Raw genomic sequence first — 6,773 nt, forward strand, 5'->3', positions numbered from 1 at the left:
TGGGAGTGGGGAGCCTATGACACGCGTGTCAGAGGTGACACGCGAACTCACTTTTTTGGTTGATTTTTCTTTGTTAAATGCCATTTAAATATATAAAACAAATATCAAAAATATAAATCTTTGTTTTACTATGGTTGCAAATATCAAAAAATTTCTATATGTGACACGGCACCAGAGTTAAGTTAGGGTTTTTTAAAATGCTGACACGCCGAGCTCAAAAGGTTCGCCATCACTGATTTAGATCTTTTGCCCATTTTTTAATTGGGTTGTCATCCTTCTTCTAAGTTGTATGAGTTCCTTATTTATTTTGAAAATTAACCCCTTATCAGATGTATCATTGGCAAATATGTTCTCCCAGACAGTGGGATCCCTTTTCATTTTGTTGATGATTTATTTTGCTGTGCAAATGCTTTTTAGTTTTATGTAGTCCCATTTCATTAGTTTTTCCTTAGTTTCCCTTGCCTTAGGAAAATATATAAGCAAACATATTGCTACGAGGGATGTCTGAGATTTTGCTGCCTCTAGTTTCTTCTAAGATTTTTATTGTTTAACAACTTACATTTAAGTATTTTATATATTTTTAGTTTATTCTTATGCATAGTGTAAGTTGATGGTCTAGTTTCTTTCTTTCTTTCTTTTTTTGCATGTACCTGTCCAATTTTCCCAATACTATTTATTAAAGAGACTGTCTTGACTCCATTTATGTTCTTTCCTTCTTTGTCACTTATTAATTGAGCTTAATGGCTTGGGTTGATTTCTGGGATCTCTGTTCTGTTTCATTGATCTATATGTCTGTTTGTGTGCCAGTACCTGGCTATTTTGATTATAATGACTTTGTAGTATAATTTGATCCCTCCCTACTTTGTTCATCTTTCTCTAGGTTACTGTAAATATTTAGGGTCTTTTTGGTTCCATATAAATTTTGGAGTGTTAGTTCTAGTTCTGTTAAATATGCATTGGTGTTTTAATAGGGATTTTGTTGAATCTATAGATTGCTTTGGATAGTATAGACATTTTAATGATATTAATTCTTCCAATCCATGAATATGATATGTTCTTCCATTTATTTGTATCTTCATCTGTTTCTTTTTTCAGTGTCTTGTAGTTTTCTGAGCTAAATCTGAAAGAATATATGCACCCCTATGTTCATAGCTGCGCTATTTACAATAACTAAGATCTGGAAATAGCTCAAATGCCCATCAGTAGGTGAGTGGATAGCCAGTCAATGAAAGAAAAATACCACATGATCTCACTCATTTATGGATAATAAAGACCATTATAAACTGATGAACAAAAATAGATACAGACTCAGAGCAGAAGGACTTGTATGCATGCATATAAGCATAACCAATGGACACAGGACACTGGGGGTAGGGGAGGCCGGGGGAAGGTCAAGGGTGTGGGGGGAAGGAGACATATGTAATACTCTTTGTGATACTTTAAGCAACAAATTTTTTTTTTAAAAAAAGCTGTGGACATTTACACAATGGAATAATATGCAACTATAAAAAGAATATCTTACCCTTTGAAACAGCATCAAGGGACCCAGAGAGTATTATGCCAAGCGAAATAAGCCAGTCAGAGAAAGATAAGTATCACATGATCTCACTTATATGTGAAATCTAATGAACAAAATAAACTGATGAACAAAATAGATCCAGAGACATGGAAGGATGCAACAGACTGACAAATCTCAGAGGGAAGGGAGTGGGGGAGACATTAACCAAGAACTTATATGTATATTTGCCTAACCCATGGACACAGACAATAGGGTGGCAAAGGCCTGGGGAGGGGGTGGAAGAGGATGGAAGGGGTCAATTGGGAAAAAAGGAGACATCTGTAATTTCTACAACAATAAAGATAAATTTAAAAAGAAATAAAAGAGACCATTTAAATCAGAAGAAAATAAAAAAATTAACATTTACTATAGAAAATATATTTTAATAGTTTCTATAATAATTGTAATGATAGATGTTTTAATGAAGGAATAAAGATAAAATATCATCCTTACCCTTCCTTTGTCTTAGTTAATAAGTTACTGAGCATTTTTTCATCTCAAGAAAATCTAATAAGTTACTGAGTTGATACTTGTAAATTGGCCAATGTAATCATTTTAGACATTTCAGTAATCACTGGATATTTCTCCACAATAAATTCAGTAGCAGAACGGAATTCTGAGTGTAAGGGCAATTGAAGTGGCCAGATCATAGAGTGATCACAACCTCCTGGGGCTGGAAAAAAAAAAGAGAGAGAGAGAGAAGAAAGGATGACTGTCTCCACCATGGACCAGGCCTCCCAAACCCAGTGATCCAGAAACTATCTCCCCTTGTCTGGGAAACTGCATGGGAGTATGTACCAAAGGTACCAAGCAAAGTCTTAGGAGGCTGACAGGTGTCACCCAGCTCTTTGCAGATTATGGGTGTGCACCTACTCAGGCCACTTTCCCAACATCAATTCCCAGACTCTTATAAAGCCTAGCAACCTATATTTTTGTCCTCGCTCTCTATTTTCTCTGACTCATTTTTTGTCTCAAGGAAATCTTCCCACCCTCCAAAGACTCTCTTCCCCTAGTTTATCTTATAGTAGTAGTAGTGATATTAGAGAGGAAAGAAGTGGGGGGAGAGGGGGGGGGAGAGAGAAACATCAATTTGTTGTTCCACTCATCTATACATCCCTTGGTTGATTCTTGTATGTGCCCTGACCGGGTATCGAACCAGTAACATTGACATATTGGGATGATATGTCGCAGGGGTCCTCAAACTACAGCCCGCGGGCCACATGCAAATACAAATATTGTATTTGTTCCCGTTTTGTTTTTTTACTTCAAAATAAGATATGTGCAGTGTGCATAGGAATTTGTTCATAGTTTTTTTTTTAATCTATAGTCCGGCCCTCCAACGGTCTGAGGGACAGTGAACTGTTTAAAAAGTTTGAGGACCCCTGCCGAGCCAGCGCCTCTCTAGTTTATCTTAAAAACCCATTTCCCTTCTATTTTTTTTTTTTTACAACAGACCCTAATGGTCCATTATAGCCAGAGTAAAAATGAAGCCAAGAATAAGCCTTCCAGTGCTATAAAGAAAGGAGAAATACAAAATTTATGGTCTATATTAAAACAGTATGAGTCTCCATATCCTGTCAAATGTACTTTAGGCTACTTACACCATATAACAAGACTAAGTGATACATATTTTCATACTTATTTTGCCACCAAAGAAATGGAGATTCATAGAGGCTATAAACAACTTGTCCAAATTCATACACCTAGTAAATGATAATAGAATTTAAACCATGCATTTTTTTTAAGTAAAGGCCCATATAAATTAGTCCCTTATTTTATAGGTAAAGAAGATGCAACTGGAAGAGAAAGGTCAACAGCTGATTTGTAATTTTTGCTCTTGCCTCAAGGACAGCTGAGGATTTTTTTTACATATGTCCATTTATTGATTCCTGGGAATACAGCCTGAGAATACATGACATGCATTTGGGTGAAAAAATTAACCAAATCTGAAACAAAGCCATTCAATAAGCCTACTGAGAGCTAATAAGGTAGTATAGATTAGATCCGAAGGCACAGTGGGGACGACTGTCGCTTACAGTTGCCATTAAGATTCTGGCTGCAAATTCTTTGGAACGTATTTTATTCTTACTTATTTAGGAACTACCAGACAGAGGGAAGATCAGCCTTTAGCTTAAATTAATGCTAGGAAGGATGCTATTCATTGGATTACTGGAAAAAAATTTGTTATTCAAATTAAGGCAATTCCATTTTTACAAATTCTTTCATATCAATTTATATATCTCAGAATTATAAGCAGCTACACAGATTTAGAAATGATTAATAACTGATGCAAGAGACTATTCATTTGATTCCAATGTCTATTATTGATTTATACTCTGTTCTAATACTAGAAAAATTTTATACCATAGTGCCAATCTTCCCAAGATGTTTGTTTAACTCACTGATGTGGAGAGCGGCCACAGTGTTTGGACAGGTTCAAGCCTTGGACTGATGAGAGGGCACAGTCCTCTCATTGCCACGTGCAAGTCCCAGCTTGGAGGGCAGAGCCCCCCCAGCATAATTATAGCCAACAGCTTTAGCTGTAAGCTTGAACCTATGGTCCGAACACATGGCCCCACGTGTCTGAGTAATGTGGGCTTGACAGAGTTCAGGTGCCTGTAATTGAGTAGGATCGAAACCCATGAGAATGTTGTAAACATCTTGACCATGCCCTTACTTTGCCTTGTGGAATCTGGCTATAAAATAAAGACACGGCTTGTAGTCCGTGGCGCTGTCTCTCTCCAACCGAGAGGGCAGTATCCCACTGAGACCCAACTTTCTTCTCTTGTCTGTCTTTTTTCTAATCCTTCACTGCTCCCACTCATGTCACTGAACCTGGCTGAGCTGGTGCAGCACATAAGGCGCCCTGGGGCTGAGTATGCCATGGCCGTTCCAGACTGCCACACACTGATACAAATAAATGATACAAATTAAGGAATTTTAGTTATACTTAAAAGGACAGAAAGTTTAACTTGAATTTTAAAATATTATTACATATATGATATATATGGCACAAAGATTATAACCTACGATTAGACAGAATGATGAAATGTACTCATAATAGCAGAGTTATATCCCAAATTTTGTAATGGATATTTTTTCTTAAAATGACAACATCAATGTTACTTTACATTTCGGTGTTCTGGATTGCTTTTTGTGGTAGCTGGAATAGAAAACAAAAAGAGAAAACAGAACCAGGTATATCCCCATGGAATAAAAAATGGAAGATCTTAGCATTTAGTTCTTAAAGAGAAAGTCTGTTGCTCTCGTGAACTGTGTTCTCACCTTAGTGCTTCAGGAAAGATCAGTTATGGCTTGGAGCGCTGGACAAAGTGAAGATATAAGCATACATCTCGGATGTGATAGGTATTCAGAGTCCAGGTTACGAATTGTTCCAAGCCCAAGCCATATCCTCCACATGGGGACAGGTACCATATTTTCTCTGATCTGTGTACCAATAATAATGTATGCGGTCAATTCCTTCCCTTTTATAACCTGTCTGCATTTCTTTACTATCCCAAATATGCACTGAGCCTCCCACAACCTCACCAACATTGGGCATCAGCACACTGACAGACTGGGTAAGGTGGAATCCTCAGGACATCACTGCATACAGAAAGATCACTACAGGAAATCAACACAGCAAGATGGGCTCATTAATGGTGTCTGTCAAAGTCTCTCAGGAGCTTCTGGGATATCCTCTCCAAATTTATAGAAGTTCCATCTCCTTTCTTTATATTGTGTTCTTTTAACCACACAATAGCAACTGAATAGTTCATCTGCTTGAAAGGTAGTTTGCGGGTCTTGAAGTCTGGGTTGAGGTCATATACTAATCTTGCCACAGGTGGTTTCAAGACTCTACCTACCACATCACAAACTAGTTCATCAAAGGTCAGGAAAGGGCATTCTGCCTCCACATGAGTGTATTCAGCCAGGTGCCTTCATGTTCTGGAATGTACTACAAAAAGCATCTCCCAGAGCTGGAATGCAGGTCTCCAGGTTCAACTGAGAGGACTGAGTAAAAAAAAAAAAAAATTGCCTCTTCCCCAATAGTTGAGCTTGAAGAGTGTAGCACCACCTTCTACTTGTGTTAGCACTAACATGGGAGGGATAACTTCACAGCTATCAAATAAGTTATCTCTAAAGCACCTGATAACACAGAAGGTGCTTTCAGGATTTTGGACATGTTTTCTCCTCAGATCATCATATGTCTGTTGTCAAGCTGGACATCAATGTCAGACTCTTCATTGATCAAGTTATCAACTCCTCTGGCAGGAGCCATCCTGATCAGTCCCCAGAAGTCACAACTCAGCTCATGGCCCCTGGTAGCCTGCCTGCCCTTTGGGGTAAGGTTTAGCGTTCCATACACTGCAACACTACTCTCAGTGGGCAAGACTACTCCATTGTAACACTGACACAAATCATCTGACAAGACACACTGAAGTACCCTGTACCATCCCGCAACACCAGAAACTCAATTATTTCCTTAGCTCTGCAGCGTGTCGACCCAGCCAAACACCTTTATTCTTTGGCCTCTCTACCCTTCGAATGAACGAATCTTCACACATTTGGCTTAGGAAGATGTGGATCATTTTTAATGGTAATCTCCCTTGCTTCTTCCAGGTTCTTTTCTCTTTTTAAATTGTCTTCTGCCTCTTGCTTTTCCTGGAATTCACTTTTCATTTTTTCCCTGTGCCACATTTTCTTAGTGTTTTTCATCTGAGATTTAGAAATAACATCCCAACTCTAATTTTCTTTTTGTGAACTATGTAAATAGTAGGAAATAATTCTTTTCCCACTGTCATCAAAGCCTTTAGACCTACTTAGAAAGGCTTCTCCTTGGTTCCATCACCCATAGCATCATTTCCCTCTTCATATGAGATGGATAGCTCTGCCAATACCACCCCATGGTAGCTCTGGTGGGTTCCAGGGACATTGTCTCTCCACATGCTGCCCCCTTGTCACTGCAACATGCACCAACAGCTGCCTCGATTCCAACATTACATCATATATCACAGCAGAGGATTTTATCCTTGACTGAATCTTCCTTGTTGAAGGACCTTAGAGCTGGGGCTTTCCTGAACTGCAATGGTCTGCACTCATCCAATCTTGTCTTTTGTGACCACATCCATCACAGTGAGGAGTAAGTAGGACATCTGCAAGCTGTGCCTTAAAGATACCAAGACCTTCACTAGATTGTTGCCATGCATGCTAC

General features: G+C 38.6%; 1 pseudogene; it reads right to left on the minus strand.

Annotated features, from left to right (window-relative positions):
* Positions 1-4,866: 4,866 nt before the first annotated feature.
* LOC102767562 lies at positions 4,867-6,494 on the minus strand (annotated as a pseudogene).
* Between the last annotated feature and the right edge of the window lie 279 nt (positions 6,495-6,773).

This window comes from Myotis davidii, unplaced genomic scaffold (genome assembly GCF_000327345.1).
Source record: "Myotis davidii unplaced genomic scaffold, ASM32734v1 scaffold488, whole genome shotgun sequence".
In the NCBI taxonomy this organism is placed as follows: domain Eukaryota; kingdom Metazoa; phylum Chordata; class Mammalia; order Chiroptera; family Vespertilionidae; genus Myotis; species Myotis davidii.